Genomic DNA, 18,300 nt, shown 5'->3' on the forward strand with positions numbered 1-18,300 from the left:
TGGTCAACGGGTGCAAAGATTTCAATAGTTAAGAGGGCGTCGCAACGCCTATTTTTAAGGAGTAAAGTATAGGCAATCTTTCACAAAATCTTAATCTTGGCTAATTTATTTTTCGGGCTATCACAGCATCCTTGAAAGCGATTTGAAAATGTTTTTTCGTCTCTACATGTTTAAGCACCCATTATAAAATTAAAAGAAAACAATATTTTGGAGGTGCGATTTTTTCATTATTCCAAGAATAACGCTCAAAATACATAGTTTAGAAATAACGACTATTTTAACATTTTTAAATGACTGTAACTTTTCAAAAAAAATATTTTTTTTTTAAAAACGCACCGTCTTGCCCTCCGGAATATTGTTTTCTTTTAATTATATAATGGATGCTTTTACTCTAAAACCAAAATTAAGCGAGTTATTTTCAGTCTGCTTAAACATGTTTTTACCACTGAAAATCACCAGTGCGACGCCCTTTTAAGATGTTATCGTTTTCTATACATCTCGCATAAACGGTTGTTTGGTTTTTTTGGGTAAAAGGACTCTACGCCCTCAATTATGAGTTAGTTTAAGTATGGGTGATTTTTTGGAAAAAATCTCAGCATCAAGCAGCTGATACTCTAATTAAGTTTAAAAACATTTTTCCAACCGAAAACCTATAAGCTAACCTGAAACCGGCCTTGGAATTTTCAGTCTTGCTACAATTTAAGTACTTTTGATAAACAAAATCTTATCTATTCACTGTACAAGGTGAATTATCATTTAGTATATAAGACACTCTTTTTCTCCCTAAAAGCAATATTGCAATTTTATTGATTTTGCTTTTTGAAAACGTTTTTTGTTCGTGTTATCTTACAAAATTATTTAATATTTACTTGTTTTAAGTATTTTCCAGGAGTCTGTCTAACATTTGAAAGATAAAAATAACTATACACTCCACTCTTCGTCCGGTCCTAATCTTTAAACTTCAATAACTTACTTAAGTACTTGTCCAAAATTGGTTATCGATCAGACAGAATATTCAATAAAATTATTTTTAATACAAACAATTAATTTAAGTATAATATACATTACAAATTAAGTTTCAAAAGTCGATGGCGCTTAGGGAAAAAATTTAAAAAATATAAAAATTTGAACATTTCCCAATATTGTACAACAACATAAATTAAAGTATTTCCAAAATGAAAAACTGCAACCATTTCAAGAGAAAATTAGTGTCTTATCCAATTGAATGAATCACTCTGTATGTACTCCAAATTTCTTTAGCGCGTCTTGTTGTTTTTTAAATGTCTTCCAAAGTTGTAAAAATACGGTTTTGTGGCATTTTCAGTGTTCAAACGCGGGCTGTGAAGTTGAATTATTTTCTGAAATATATTTCAAATGGAGCTTTTGTTATATTTGTTTTTTTTTTTTTAACAACTGTAGCGTTCAATAGTAATCCTATGCGGTACATTATATTATTGATTATTGCCTGTGTGTGTGTGTGTTAGGGATAACCATACAACGTGTGAACGTGACATAACCACTGCACAAAAGCTTACGGGATACATATTATTATGGCCAATGTGCACATAAATATAATAATATGGTATAGAGGTTCATAAACTATACGGAAATACGGATTAATAGATACAATTTTACTTGAAATATTATTATCACCTCAGCTGTTAGCCTGCAATCCGTTTTCCAAATGAGTTAAGCACGATTTCCATTCGATATAGGTAGTGATTTATTTTGCTTTAAACCATATCAATATATTCACATTGTAGCCAAAAAATAAAATACAAATCATACCGTTTATTTAATAAGAAAACAAAATCAATAATTAGTATTTAACAATATTTATGTATTTATAATCTATCAATGCTTTTAAATCAAAAAAATATAATCTACATTTACATTGACTAATACATACTTTTTTTTTTATAACATATATTTACTTACTTTTGTAAGTATTTAATTTAACTGTTAAAAAATAGTTATCATTGTTTTTTTTTTAATTTTATATATATTAAAAAACAAATTCAACACACCAGTCCAATACTATTTATTTTAAACACATCAGTACACATTATTTTACATTAAATTTTGTTGACATAAGGGCGTTGATGTTATTTTACAATGTTTCCATGTGGATAGCTGTTTTAATACCGGACTCAGTCTACACCACTGACATCACTCACTAATGGCGCTAATTGTAATTTTCTCACATTGTTATGTCAATGGATTTCATCAGTACAACAACGCATTAAACTGCTATTTCAAAACGTTACAAAAATATCACAAATGCACACAATAAAACCACAACGATAATATTCGGTGCATTTGTTGCTTATATAAAACTTGTCCATAAAGTCGATATGAGATTTCGAGTTATCTATTTTTGTTTTGACATTATGTCATAATGTGTCAATGTTGGTTTATGAAAGTGTTTTCGCGAAATGGACTTCTCCAATCTCCGCCACAGTTATTATTATATTTTTGACAAATCAATATTTGTATTGGTCAATTATTGTTATTTCTCATACCGCAAAAATAGAATACCTATTATCTGTATTTCTGGACCCGATTCGAAAAAGGGCTAATGACGGCTAATGGCTACAACGAGTTGTGGACAATTCATCATACACATTGTCGTTCATCTTATCCACCCACACAGCAATTAATATATATATTTTAAAGTATTTACCAATATTGTCAAAACGGTTCTAAATCATATTTCGGGAGGAATAAAACATTTAACAAAATTCTACATGAATTATTTCAACCCCTTTGAATATTTTACTTAAAACATTTTGCACAGCTTTTGAAAATTAAGTAGTTTTGCTCGTTTAATAGCAGACCTAAAAGCACACGGCCTTATGGGAATTGAAAACTTTGATGCTCGTTTACCAAAAATTATTAAGTATCTGAAATTAGTCCTTTGAGACCCAATAGCCTAAAGGGTTTCATAACTGCCTAGTATCATGACTGCAGGGTCATATTTCTTATTAGTTAAGATAGACAGAGAGCGGTGTAAGTCAGCAAAGTTTAAGTAAAAATACCATTTAGTGGATAACAAGCAAAAAACTACTTTCGCAAGCATGTTTTCTGGAGTGGCTTTGTGCTTAAAAATATAAAACGGTATTATTACTCGTTGAAGTGGTTTCTGTAGCAATAAAATTGTAAATAGGGAAAAAATGTCTGGATTTATTTGATTTATGGCAAGGGCCAAGGGGGCTGCCAAAGATGTTTTGCCTTATGGTTCAAAATGACTTAATTGGACACCGAGACGACATCTATTGGAGCAATATCCAGTCTACCGTTATACGTTATGTGAAGAATACAATTTGAACTTGTAAAAAGTAGCATTTCATTTGTTAGATCGTTACAGATTTGTTAGCTAAAATATTATCATTAAAAATCTTTGAAATATCTACTGAAAATTCTATTTTTTTTTTTTAACATTTTCTTAATGTAAAAATTAAGAATGTGTTGTTTGTTCGCCGAAAACAATTTGTACATTTGTTTTTTTTAATATTATGACAAAAAATCTAATATTTATTTAAGCTGTTGGCCAAACTTAAGATAAGTGACAAAAAAAATAAGTTTTGGAAAACATATACTTTTTCATTTGTTTTAACTAATTGGAGCGGTTTTACTTTTTAGAACCGTTTCAATTTCAAATTTTATAACATACGCCAAGAAGTATTCGTCGAGTAGCATAATATTATAAAATTTGAATACAATTTTTTTTTTTAAATACTTACCCTAATAAACCGCAGCGGTATTCAGAGCTGAATTTATTTTTTTTTACCATAAAAAATTAACCTTCCCGAAAAACCATACCGTATTGACTGTGCCCCCCGTCTAACACGTCTAAGACTCAACTGAAATAATGGTATATATATATATATATATATATACCATTATTTCAATAATTAACAATCTATCGACATAAATAAAACAAATTAATGCCGTATATTGAAAAAAACTATTTACCCTTCTTCCTTGTGCCCTTTATATATATATATATATATTTTTTTTTTTAACATATTTAAATTTCCCGTCCACACCGTTATGACCTTACATTGTTGTTGTTGAGAATCCCACGTCTTATCCGCGCCCAATACTTTTGTATTACTTTAGATTTCCCTAATCGGTTGTCAATCAGCGGTGACAATAGCGAGTAATACAACTCACAGAGCTTTCAGGGTCCTGCGTCGTTGGAGTCTGCGTCTTCGGTCACCGCCTGAGCGCGCTTTCAAATAGTATACATACCAGCGTGCACCAAGTATCCCAACCAATCTTCCACCGAATCAAGACACGGTCAGACGGTCGTCCCAGTTAGCTCTCTCGACACTTGAGAAATATTTCGTCAGTTTTTTTTTTTTTTCACAAGTTTTCAAAAATATTTTTACTTTTTTTCCAACTAAAAAAAAAAAATACTTTCGACTCTACCGCACGATGATAATAATTCCAACAGCTGCGCTAACGAAGAAATCAACAATCTTCAGTATATATTTTACAAAAAAAAAAACCAAAATAGGTAAATCCCGGTTTAAAATAATAATTATTTGATAATAATTTTTTCCCCCTCATAAAAAATACTTCCGAATATTATTATTATTATTTTTTTTTTTTTATCTTTTCAAGTTTTAATGATAATTTTTTTTTTTTAGCTTTGAACCGAATTCCAATGGAAAATCATATTGTTATCAACTGCTTGCGATCCGGTTAAATTCAGCCACAGAGATAATTGCTGTTACCGAGCCGTCATCGCCATCGTCATCACCACCAACGGTTATGCGGTAAATATTTGTTTTGAATTTTTTTGAAAGTTTAAATCCTCCGAAAAAAATATTTCTATTCTTAAAATACAATTTCATTAATTTTTTTCTTCATTTTTTACGCAAAAAATACTATGAAAACTATACATTTCTCATCGTAGGGTACTGATTTTTTGAGTAGTTACCAAAAAAACCAGCCAAATATAAACATTATACTAAAAAAAATATATTTAACGCGTTAGTATAATCAATAAATATATTATTATACTTTTAATTAAACGCGAATATATGTAACTAAAAAAAACATTAAAAAAAACTATTAGGGCTGGTTTTTTCTTTATAACTCGAAAAGTCAGTACATTATATTAAAAAAGTTGCTTGTTTTAACTTACAAATTAAACGGAGGTAAAATGCGAATTTTTTTCTTATTATCATTCTGTTTATACTATTTGTAGCGATAACTAAAAAAATTTAAGTAACGTAAATTTAAATTTCTAAGTTAAACAAACATAAATATACTTCATAAATTATAAAAAAAAATTCGCATTTTAGACTGATTAAAATAATGTAACAAATAAAAAAAAAATATTAAGTAGACAATGTAGTTAGAGAAGTCATCGCGCGGTGTTTAAGCCTTGACAGACGTTTCCGTCGATATTGATCTATTGTTCTAGAGAGAAGATATTTAGGAGTTCACATATAATCTTAATAGGTTATTATAAGCTATAATTATTATTATACATTTTGCTACTTGTGAGCATAAATTCGACTCGAGTAAAAAAATACAGACATATTTTTCTTATTTTAATGATTATTATTCTTTTATTCGCAATTTAAATTTTCATAATCCATTATACATTAAAATATAAGCGCAAAGGGTTTGATATAAATTTCCACGCGAAGCAGAGAAGGTATACTCGTATCAATTTTTTTTTAAGTATTTGAAGTACGAAATGACATTAAAACGATTATTTTGGAGATTTCACTACTAACAGAATTGGCACTAATTATTATTAAATATGGAACTATGACAACCTAAAAATCCGCTCTCTAGACAATACCACATATCTAAACCCGAAACACTTTGAATATGCCCTCACCTCCCACTACACCCCCTACTCCCCTACATCCTATCCCATATATACCTTCCCTTGCTAACCCTCCCACCCATCTACACCCCCTCTCCCATACTTCTCCCCTCCCTCCCACTACACCCCCTACTCCCCTACATCCTATCCCATACATCTCTTCCTCTGCTACCCCTCCCCACCTTCCATCCATCTACAATCCCTCTACCATACTCCTCCCCTCTCTTTCCTACATCGACCACCTCTCCTATACCCCTCACTCTCCTACATCCCCACCTACCCTACACCCCTGACTCCCGCCTCCCACCCACCTCCACCCCCTCCACCATGCTCCTCCTCTCGCTTCTACTACACCCCCTACTCCCCTACGTTCTATCCCATATATACCTTCGCCTGCTACCTCTCATACCCATCTACACCCCCTACACCATACTCCTTCCTCTCCTACATCCCTCACCTACCTTACACCCCTCACCTATCCTACACCCCTCACTCCCCCCTCCCACCCACCTACACCCCCTCCACAATACTCCTCCTCTTCCTCCCACTACATTCCCTACTCCCCTACGTCCCATCCCATCTATACATTCCCCTGCTACCCCTCCCACCCATCTACACCCCCTCTACTATACTCCTTCTCTCCCTCCCACTACATTCCCTACTCCCCTACGTCCTATCCCATCTATACCTTCCCTTGCTACCCCTCCCACCCATCTACACCCCCTACACCATACTCCTTCTTCACCTACCACCCCTTACATCATCATCCTACCCACCTTCTCTCTCCTGTCCACTCTTTGCTCCCCTCTCTTAATTTTAATATGTCTCTACTATGTTGCATTTCAACCCTATGATTCTATTATTTTTATACATATAATATACATTAATAACCAGAACAGGCCTAGTGGTTATATCTTTCCACTCGTTTCTCCTCTACCCTTAACCTGTTCACATCATTACTCCTTCATTCGCCATACCACCTATGACACCTGATCTAACCTTATAATTTTACTTTCCCTTGTCGTCTGATATACAGCATAATAACCAAATGCATTTTTAATTATTAATTTATTAGTATTATATAACTTATTTTGATATAAATAAAACCATTTGCTTCTTTTAAAATTATTATAAAACACAATTTTATTTAATAGTACTTTTTTTGTATTTCTAAAAGTAATCGAAGGAATTAATTAACTTTTTGAAATAGTAATTAAATGTATTTATAGAAAAATAAACTTAAGAATTAATTATATTTACAAATATATTATAAAACACAAATTCGTAATTTAAATATTTTTAATAACTCTGATAATTTAACCGATTTTAAAATTATAAAAAAAAATGTTCAATAAAAAACTTTCAAAATGTATACCGTTACGATATAACCGTGTTTCATTCCAGGAACAATATTTTATATTTAAATAAAAGTCATAGTAATTAACTTTGAAATATTTCAATTATTTTTATTACAATGTCCTACACAGTTAATCTAAAGAACATCGTGGGATCATTTTAATTATTATTTTGTTTTAGTTAAAAAACAGTGTAAAATTAAGTTTGGTAATCTCTATTATAAATATAATAATATAGGTGACATATGTACCTACTACAAAAAACAATAAATCTATAGAATTTTTATTTAAATCATTTCGAAAACAATATCGTTTCTTTAAAGTTAAATTAAGGCACTTTTTGATCACTCAATAATAGACACTTTATGAATAAAAGATCTGTATTTCAAACGGATGAGTTGGGTCTATGTTCTTCAAACCGATTTTCCTTTGCTGACTCTTTGGGACTTGGGTGTAAAGTTTGAGTTACAGTAAACAATTTTTTTTATTTATTGGGAAGGCCTTCAGATAAAGTTTATGTAATGATCAGATTATATCGAATTGATGATATCTCGTCCTTAATTTTCAGGAAACTCGACTATTGTTTAATATTATTTCGAAAATAATGTCGTCCTTATCAATTTTGCAATAAGTAACGACTTTCAAAAAACTTACCAGACCACCTGACTGAATTATAATATGATATTTAAATTTCTTCAAAATATTTTTAACTATTTCCATAATATAATATAATTTGTAATTACTGTATTATCGTTTTTCTAATATTTTATATCTCTAACTCATATTATTATCAATTAGGTAACATAAATCATAAATTACAATTCATTGCACAACTGTTAACAATCAACCATTATAACGACATAATAATTAAATGTATACGAAATAATTTTTTGCATAGTTTTTTCATTATCTTCGTCTTACACTCCCAACTACATGGGGTCGGCCACCCTAGTCCTATACCTCCATAGAGCTCCATAAAGGTCTTCTACATCTCGTTCAAACCCCTCAGCTATCCTCGTATCATTATCTATTCCGTCCATCCATCTCCATCGTCCAAGAAGAAGACCAAAGATAAGATATCTTTGGTCTTCTTCTTCCTCTTTTTCCCTCTTCAATCATCTTCATAGCACCTCTCACTGCCTCTACCTCATCTCTTCTCATAACATTACCTAACCATCTCGGCATATTCTCTGTCATTTTCTCCACAATTGATGTAACTACTAGACTACCCCTTATGTATTAATTTCTTATTCTATCTTCCCTAGTCATTCCATTCATCTACCCATATAACATTGCTGGCCTCACCACCGACCTATAAAGTTTACCTTTCAATATAAGATTGAGATGCCAAATGTGGCCGTTACACTATAAAGGCATCCTTCTGTCACACAAAGCACTCGACACTCCCCTCCACTTCATTCATCCACGATTTATTCTATTTTTCACATCATCCTCGTACCCACCATTTGTTTGTACTGCTGGTCCTAAGTACTTAAACCTATTAAGTTCACACACTTCATCATCACCCATCTGCATTACCTTTCTTACCTTATATAACCTTCTCCAAAGTCAAATCCTCAGTTCTTTACCTTCAAGCGCTTCTCTTCACTCTTCAAGTCTCTCACTAGATTCTTCCAGACTTTCCCCCACCAGCACTACGTCATCCGCAAAAATCATACACCATGGCACCTCCCCCTGTACATCTTTCGTAATCTCGTCCATTACTAAAGATAAGAAGTAAGGACTCAACGCTTAACCTTGATGCACACCTATTCTAAATTACACTAAATTCTTCCGTTTCTCCGCACACACTCCTCACTCTTGTACTTGATCCTTCATGCATTTCCTCTATTACTTTCACATACGCCCTCAGCACTCCTTTCTTCCTTAACGTCCACCTCAAAATCTCTCTTGGAACTCTATCATATATGCCTTTTCTAAATCTATAAATACTATACACAGTTTTCTTTTTTTTCTCCCTTTACTTTTCCACAATTTGCCTATTGCAAAATATTGGTTCTACAGTTGATTTCCCTAGCATAAACCCAAATTGATTCTTCGATATTGTAGTCTCTATTCTATCACCTTTTCCCAAATCTTCATACTATGACTAATCAGTTTTATACCTCTATAATTTCCACACTCCTCCACATCTCCCTTGCCCTTGAATATCGGTACCAGAATAATTTTCCTCCACCATTCCGGCATTTTCCCATCTACTAACACCTTATCAAGGAAACCTTTCTACAACCCTCTGCCAAAGAGACCTAACACCTGCCATCCCTCCACTGGTACCCCACCCGGTCCTACCGCTTTCTTCTTTTTCATCTTTCGAACCGCATTTCACACTTCCTCCTCCCTGATTAAGTCCACCATACCTAAATTCCACGCTACCTGCTCTTATTCAATAGTCCTTCAAAGTACACTTTCAATCTCTTTTTCACATCCTCGTGACACTTCTTTATCTTCGCCTTTCATACACCAAACATTTTGGAAATCCCAGAAAATTATAATTTAACAAAACATTAAGCCAAGTTACAACTTGATTTGCATAAGCCCGATAAGAAATTAAAAAACCTAAAACATATTTTTTTCTGGGAATTTAATAAGTATTTTTTTCTAAAACGCTGATTTTTTATTTAGCCAAGTAAAAAAAATAATTACATCAATTTTAAAAACTTTCTAAAATATAAACGCTAGACACCAGAAAAGTCATTTTACACTTTATTATTTCTTTTTAAGATGTTTACCTTTTCCCGTTTCCCCTAATTACTTAAAAAAACATTATAATTATAATAAGTTTAATAATAATTAGTAAATTTCAATAAATTTTGGTTATTTATTTTTATGTCTATTCATATTTAATCATTATTTAGTACTGACACATTCCAAATACTTCAATAGAATTAGATTAGAATTAACCCACTTCTCGGTAAAATTGAAAAGACAATTAATAAGTTATTATTGATTGATTGATTGATAAATTATTATTATTTTTGGACTGAGGATTTCATTAATTTTTAACAATTTCATTATAAAAACTGAAAAATAATTTCTTAAAGATAATTCCAAAAGTAAATGAATAAAAAAATAGAAAACAATAACTTGTATAAACATTTTAAAGATGACTATGCATTTATAAAAAAAACGAAATAAAAATGTCATACATAATTTTTATAATATGTGCTTGTATAAATTTTAATATTATAAATGACATAATATTTATATGTATTGCAATATACGCCTGTATATCTTGGTGGAAGTTAGTATTTAAGTAGAAAATAAAACACAACAATAATATGTTTAACACAATACTATTAAACATAAAAACACACACAGTATAGAGAATAATATATATACAACGTACGTTTCAATTATAACAGCAGCCGTAATAGAATGGTAAATCCAACACCTTAATACTATGTCTTATATATGATATAATCTAGGTTACAGATGTAATTGGTCCTTGTATAAAACAACTTTTAAATATTACTCATGATTTCTTCAGTGTACACATATAATACCATACAAGGTTATATAATATTTATTACTTATATTCCATGACCCAAATAAACAATATTAATTATATGCAATACACCCCCTTAATTAATATTCCCTTAAATTAACTTATTCTACTGTGATATCTTCTGTATTCCGATGCTTGATCGAATCATCCCAAATCTGTCCTTTGGAAGTGCTTTGTGAAGATATCTGCCAACATTTCTTGTGTGTTTATGTATTGAACTTCGAATTGACCTTCTTCATATTTTTCACGAATGAAATGATATCGTACATCGATGTGCTTTGTTTTTCGATGAAACTCCGGATTTTTAACTAAACGAATGGTACTTTGATTATCAATGAATAATATAGGTTTATCATACATATTATTATTAGTGAGTTCTCGTAAGAAACTTTTAAACCAAATTAGTCCTTTCGTAATGTCCGACGCTGCAATGAACTCCGCTTCCGTACTGCTAAGAGAGACCGTTGCTTGACGTTGTGCTTGCCAAGAGATTGTAGATGAACCCAACATGAATAGATGTCCCGAAGTTGATCTCCTTGTTTCTAAATCTCCAGCATAATCAGAATCTGTAAATATTCTTAAATCTAAATTATTATCAGATTTATACACCAATCCATAATCAATTGTATGTTTAACGTAACGTATAATGCGTTTGACCATCGACCAATGAGCATTAGTTGGTTTTGTCAAAAATCGTGATGCAAAATTAACTGCAAATGCCAAATCTGGTCTTGTTAATTGTGACAGGAATAATAAACTTCCCACTGCTTCTCGATACGTTACTTGACCTTCTTTTAGTACTATCGAATCCGTGTGAACATCCAATGTCGTTGATTTATCAATGGGTATTGAGATATCCTTTGCATCTAACATGTTAAATCGTTTAATAATATTTCTAGAATAATTAGTTTGATTATTAAATAATGATCCATCATCTAATTTCTTAATTCCCATTCCTAGAAAATAATCTAAGTTACCGTGTTTAACTTCAAATTCTTTTTCTAATTTAGACAATAATACCTGTATTTTTGTTTTATTGACTGACGCAATAAGACCATCATCAACAAAAATAGCTAAAATCAATTTTTCATTATTATCATGATTAGTGAAAACACACGAATCATATTTACTTTGATTTAAATTGAATTGCAAAAGGAAATTCTTAAACCGTGTATTCCAACACCGTGGAGATTGTTTTAATCCATATAACGACTTACGTAATTTGCAGACCTGAATTGTCGTCATATCCGATCGGTTGTTCCATATACAGTTCGTCTTCTAACATACCATATAGAAATGCTGTACGAATGTCAAATTGGCATAATTCCAATTTCTGAGCCGCACTAATGGCTAAAATTGTTCTAATAGATTCAAATCTAACTACAGGTGAAAATGTTTCGTTATAGTTTATCCCATGTATCTGTCGAGAACCGTTAACAACTAATCAAGCCTTAAATCGATCAACCTGCCCGTTACCATTGTACTTGATTTTGTAAACCCATGAGTTATTTAATACTTGCTTTCCTTCTGGAATTGGCACCAACGTCCAGGTGTCATTAGTATGCAATGAATTTATCTCGTCGTCCATGGCTAAAATCCAATCATTTTTATTCTGACAGCTCACAGCTTCTTTATAGTTAATCGGTTCTGTAATACACGACGTAATACATGCATATCTGGCCGGTTTACGCAATTGACCTCGATCGCGAAGATTGTAACTTGGTAGTTCTGTTGGCGTGACTTCGAGTTGTTTTTCTGGTTGTACCTCTACCGCCTGAGGTGTTTCCTCGTCGACATTATAATCTTGACTTACACTTTCGCTAAATGTTAATTCATTAGTATTTATTTCTTTTTTAAACACAACATTTCTATAATCTCTTATAGTTTTAGTTTTTGGACAATAAGCCCTATACCCACGTTTATCTAAAGAATACCCGACAAAAATACACAATTTACTTTTAGCGTCCCATTTTCGTCTCTTGGCCTTTGGAATATGAACATACATTTCTGTTCCAAATACCCTTAAATGCCTTATATCTGGTTCTTTGTTAAAATAAAGCTCATATGGACTTTTACCTTCAACAGTACTCTTACCAGTAAGATTGAGTACATACACTGATGTATTAACTGCTTCTGCCCAAAATGATATGTCCATCTTCTTTGAATGAAGTAATGTTCGTGCTGTTTCCACAATAGTTCTCATTTCACGTTCCGCCCCAGAATTTTGCTCTGGTGTGTACGCTATTGTTTTTTCATGTCGAATACCATATTTCTGCAAAATACTTATTACTTCTTTAGAAACAAACTCTAAACCATTATCACTTCTTAAAGCTTTTACTTTATTCCCAGAATCATTTTTAACAAATCTTATAAATAACTCTAATTTATTTTTGACCTCATTTTTATTTTTCAAGTAAAAGACCGTCCGATAATGTGTGTAATCATCCTTGAACAATAAAAAATATTGGGACTTGCCCAGAGACTTTTTTTCCATCGGTCCGCATAAATCTGCATAAATTAACTCTCCGGTTTTACCCGATGTAGTCGAACGACTCTTAAATGGCTTTCTCGTTTGCTCTCCAATAACACAGTCACCGCACAAGAACTGGTTCCAATCACCGCTTACATTTATATTATGTTTTAGCAAACAAGATTTTACGTACTGTTTACATTGATGCCCTAGTCGTTCATGCCAAAGTTGAATGGAATCCGCGATTGCCGCATTCACTTCCATTTGTCCGTTACCTTGCTCGGTCAATGTCATGTCGTCGGTTATTTGCTGTACAATCTCAATGTTCATATTGTATAACCCGTTTTTGCGTTCACCAGTGCAAACGACCTTATTGTTTTTCAAAAAAATACATTTTTTACTGTCTGATTCCATTTTCAAACCTTTATCTAATGCTTTGCCCGTACTAAATAAATTATACTTTAAATTTGGTACATATAACACATTAGACAAATAATTTGTATTCATGTTATTTCCCACATAACATATTATGTTTATATTACCCGAACCTTCTGCCTGTAAATTTGTACCATCGCCAATCCTTATTTCCACTGGCGACCTGAATTTTTTATAGTTCACAAACCACTCTCTGTTGCTTGTCATGTGTTCAGTAGCTCCTGAATCCAAATACCATTGATTCTCTTTGCGATCAGTAACCAAAGATTCACTATAGAACGCTTGACCTGTTAAACTTGTACTTGGCGAATCTGATTTCGCCTCACCCTGATCATTCTGGTACTTTTGATACTTCCTGCAGTCTTTCTTGAGATGACCTAGTTTCTTGCACCAAAAACAGGGACCTATCTTTTTAGTATTATTATTACTAAAATTACGTTCATTACCAACATTACCACCATTCTTCTTAAAAAATTTCTTTTGAAATCTTTTGACAGTCAAAGCATTGGATTCCTCTGCTTCAACTTCTGAACCTCCTTGAGACATTCTCGATTCTTCTATTAACAACCGAGATGTAAGTTCATTTAAATTTTTACTTGCTTGAGGTACACTGTCCCATGCACTGTAAAAATGTTTATAAGATGGCGGTAAAGTCATAAGAATTTTAGTTAGCAACATATTGTCAGAGATTTTCTCTCCCGATAGTGCGAGTTGGTTTTGAAGATTCTGTAGTTTACTGATATGCGTCGAAATGTCATCTGTAGGCTCTTTTACATAACTGAAAAATGTATTTTGTAATAAATGTATACCTGCTTCAGATTTTTGCTCGTAGATACTTAATAATTTGTTCCACATATCATATGCTGTACTACAATTTAGCAAATATTGTAACGGTCCATTTTCCAATGACGTGACGATTAATCTTTGACGTTTACTATCAGCCCTTGACCACGCTATTCGTTCTAACTGAAACCTTTTCTTGGCATCCTCTTCTTTCTCGGAGGTTGCTATTGTATATACTGGCTTTTTATAATCTCCTGTAATTATACCGCTTATCTCAAATGAATTAATTATTACGTTCATTTGAAATTTCCAAAGTGTCCAGCCTTCCGAGTTACTCAGCTTTGTAATCTTCAGTGACTCGTCCATAGTTAAAAGATAACGTACTTAAAAATAGTACTTACTGAACAATTGGAATAAGTGAATTTTAACTACATAAAATACTTAGCCTTCTGATGCTTCACTGTTGTGCCTGAGACTATGTGTCTGGGCCCATAACCTATTGCGATATACGCCTGTATATCTTGGTGGAAGTTAGTATTTAAGTAGAAAATAAAACACAACAATAATATGTTTAACACAATACTATTAAACATAAAAACACACACAGTATAGAGAATAATATATATACAACGTACGTTTCAATTATAACAGCAGCCGTAATAGAATGGTAAATCCAACACCTTAATACTATGTCTTATATATGATATAATCTAGGTTACAGATGTAATTGGTCCTTGTATAAAACAACTTTTAAATATTACTCATGATTTCTTCAGTGTACACATATAATACCATACAAGGTTATATAATATTTATTACTTATATTCCATGACCCAAATAAACAATATTAATTATATTCAATAATATGTAAAACCAACCATAATAGCGCAATGTGGAATTTCATAATAAATTGATAACTAATAATGTTGTTTTGCTATTTTGCAGCTTGGAGACGAAAATCTCCCAATCGACAAGAACAAGTTAAACACACATGTTACATATGTTTATGTTAAACATATGTAAATGAATGAGTAGTCGTTTCATATATCTATGCCATACCTAATCTAATGGCATGCAGTTGTGTGGAGTGGTTTTGGAACGTGTTTGTGGATAAAGATGGGTGGACATTAAAAAAAATAACGACAGACGGAGGGACGATAACTCAATGGTTTTGATAGGCCAACAAGAAATCCGTTGGAGAACTGCGAATAGTTATTTAAAAAAAATATATCTGTCGTTTTAATAGTAACAAATTAACTCTACTATTAACTTAGAACTTAATATTTACTTTTAATACATCTCTACATATTCATAAGTAAATTATTGTACTATACGTGTGTCACGTATATAAGCATTTAATTTTATTTATGAAGTACTCGTAGAAGTCTCTGTTCGTTTACTTGAGCGATTTGAGTTCTAAGACGGCAGGATCGCTTTTGAACCGAGCTTTCCAACTAGTTGGGAATTTCGGCTTAGCGGCGAAAAAAATTTTAGAACAAATACAATCGCTCAAGTAGGTTAAATAATACATTATTATATTATGTTGTATGTTTACGAAAATAACATATATCTTGTGCTATACAGTTTTTTATTCGTTTTATTTGGAAACAAATAATAAACGTGTTTGTTTATGGTGTATTTTATTACAACGACGGGACCAAGGCATCACAGGTAGGATAATGATAACTTGTAACTAATAATAGGTATAATGGTAACTGATAATAGGTATAATGGTAACTGATAACTGGTATAATGGTAACTGATAACAGGTATAATGGTAACTGGTGAAATGATAAAATAATGCTATTGTAGTTGTTGTTTTAATAATCTAATCTTGTTTTATTGCGATTTTTGTTGTCACAGAGTCTTCAGTGTGGTCTTCAGCAGCATCGAGCCGTAAAGTGTAAACGTGGTCTTTAATAAGGCGGCGGTGTCCGGACCCGGCCGGACACGATCGGCTCGCATTGGCTGATGCTGTTGGCTCAACTGACAGACTGCTGCCTTTTTATTTGGTTTTTAATTAAATTAAATTTTTTGAAAATACTAGTATACACAGGGGGAAGACGGTTCGGTCGTGTTATGAGAAGAGATGAGGCAGAGGCAGTGAGAGGTGTTACGAAGATGACTGTAGATGGGAAAAGAAGAAGAGATTGATTGAACGAGATGTAGAAGACCGAGCTCTACGGGGGTGGTGTAGGACTAGGGGCTAAGATAAAGAATAAATTAAATTAAATTGTTGAAAACCACCACTGACCACGGCCATCACATTACCACGTTTGGCCCAAAAGTAACGTTAACTTGCCTGGACTTTGGAGAAACGCCCTAGGACCAAAGACCAGTGTGACCCGACCCAGGGAGGAGTTCCAACCCTGCAAGCGCGCACATCGGCGGATCCAGACAGCGGTACCCCATAGGAGAATGTGAGGTTTTCTTAACATATATAATATATTATTATAATTATTTTGCATGCACTCGTCAAGGGGGGCCGGTTTAGCCAACATTAACACTGCCCACAATATTCGAAACGTCCCCGAGCCCTTGATTGTCTATTACACTTTGAGTTACTGTTAATGTTGTGTTATAAAAAATCATCCACGTGGATGTCCGCGTTACCGTTTATCAGTTTATCGTTAATCATTTCGTGTATTCATTCAAACTGCAGTGGCGAATTTATGGCGAGGGTGGGATATGGGTCTAGATCCCCATCCAGTCCTTTGGCCTTTTTGTAGTTCGTGTGTAATTATATTACCCGTTTTCTGACTATTCTAAAAAGTCCGAGGGGAGGGATCTATCACCCGAATCCCCGTATCTCTCTATAAAAACGCCACTGAGTTGTTAAGTTTTTCAATTGGAAGACTCGAATCTGGTTTAAATGTGTCTTGGCACAGTTACCCCGCACACAGGGGACGCGTATAACAATAGTGGTGTTAAAATTTGCATGTGGAACATATGAGAGCATTTCCAACTTGGGATGTTAGTCTCTGCTATACTTGTTGTAGATTCGGGGATTATAATAATATGTATTTTACGTTAGTAGACCGGAAGATGTTATCACTATTAAGTTTTAAGGTGGGGTCGTTTTTGGGACGTCGCAATGAAAATAGAACTGTTGTGCTATTTTCCATTTTATTTTTGCCCATAAAAATCAATTTATTAATGCATAGTAATATTATGCATAAGATATTAATCTTATGCATAATGTCTTATGCATTAAATGGATGAACTTACTAATGACATATTATATAGGACGATGCATCTAAACGAATTCTGTTTTTTTAATTTCACAATACTAAGTATAAAATTGATTGCGTTAACGCTAAAAATATGAATTATCATTCGGTAAATTCCCAAAAGAGACTAAATACACTATTTTTTTTATCAAGTGATTTAGTTGATCGTTTGTGTATTAAAAAAAGTATAAATCAACATGATTTATATAAGTTAGTATAATACAATATTTGTCAGTTAACTTATTTTAGCAGTTAACAATTTATTTGAATATCCATTTTTCGTCTAGCTATTTATTTCTTAAATGCTAATGACTTCCAACATTATCTGAAGATTTTTCTATCTGAAATTCGTATAATCAGTATACAGTCAGCAAGTATTTAGCAGGGTGATATATGAAAGGATTATGATGAATATTTTCTTTTAAAATAATCAGTATTCACATTTTAATCTTTTTCCACAGCACTATCAACTTTTGAAACAACTTAAATGGTAAGGGTAATGTTAGGTCAACATTAACCCTAATTATGTACAGGATAAATAAAATGGGACCCAATTCCTTAGGGTAGACCGCATTAACATTTCATCACCATTAAATAGCTATTGATCCGAACTATCTGCTTTCTGTTTTCCAAATAACACTTAAACCAAT

General features: G+C 32.5%; 1 long non-coding RNA gene across 1 annotated transcript; it reads left to right on the forward strand.

The window, feature by feature from the left end:
• The first annotated feature begins 4,291 nt into the window (after positions 1–4,291).
• On the forward strand, positions 4,292–16,028 carry LOC126842987 (uncharacterized). The gene is made up of 3 exons (XR_007686387.1): positions 4,292–4,522; positions 4,656–4,784; positions 15,366–16,028. It is a non-coding gene; the product is annotated as an uncharacterized LOC126842987 (long non-coding RNA).
• Positions 16,029–18,300: the final 2,272 nt, after the last annotated feature.

This window comes from Adelges cooleyi, unplaced genomic scaffold, assembly GCF_023614345.1.
Source record: "Adelges cooleyi isolate 19-005CV unplaced genomic scaffold, UGA_ACOO_1.1 ACOO_flye_CR_arks_rails_tigmint_CR_PRNA_574, whole genome shotgun sequence".
NCBI classification, from domain to species: domain Eukaryota; kingdom Metazoa; phylum Arthropoda; class Insecta; order Hemiptera; family Adelgidae; genus Adelges; species Adelges cooleyi.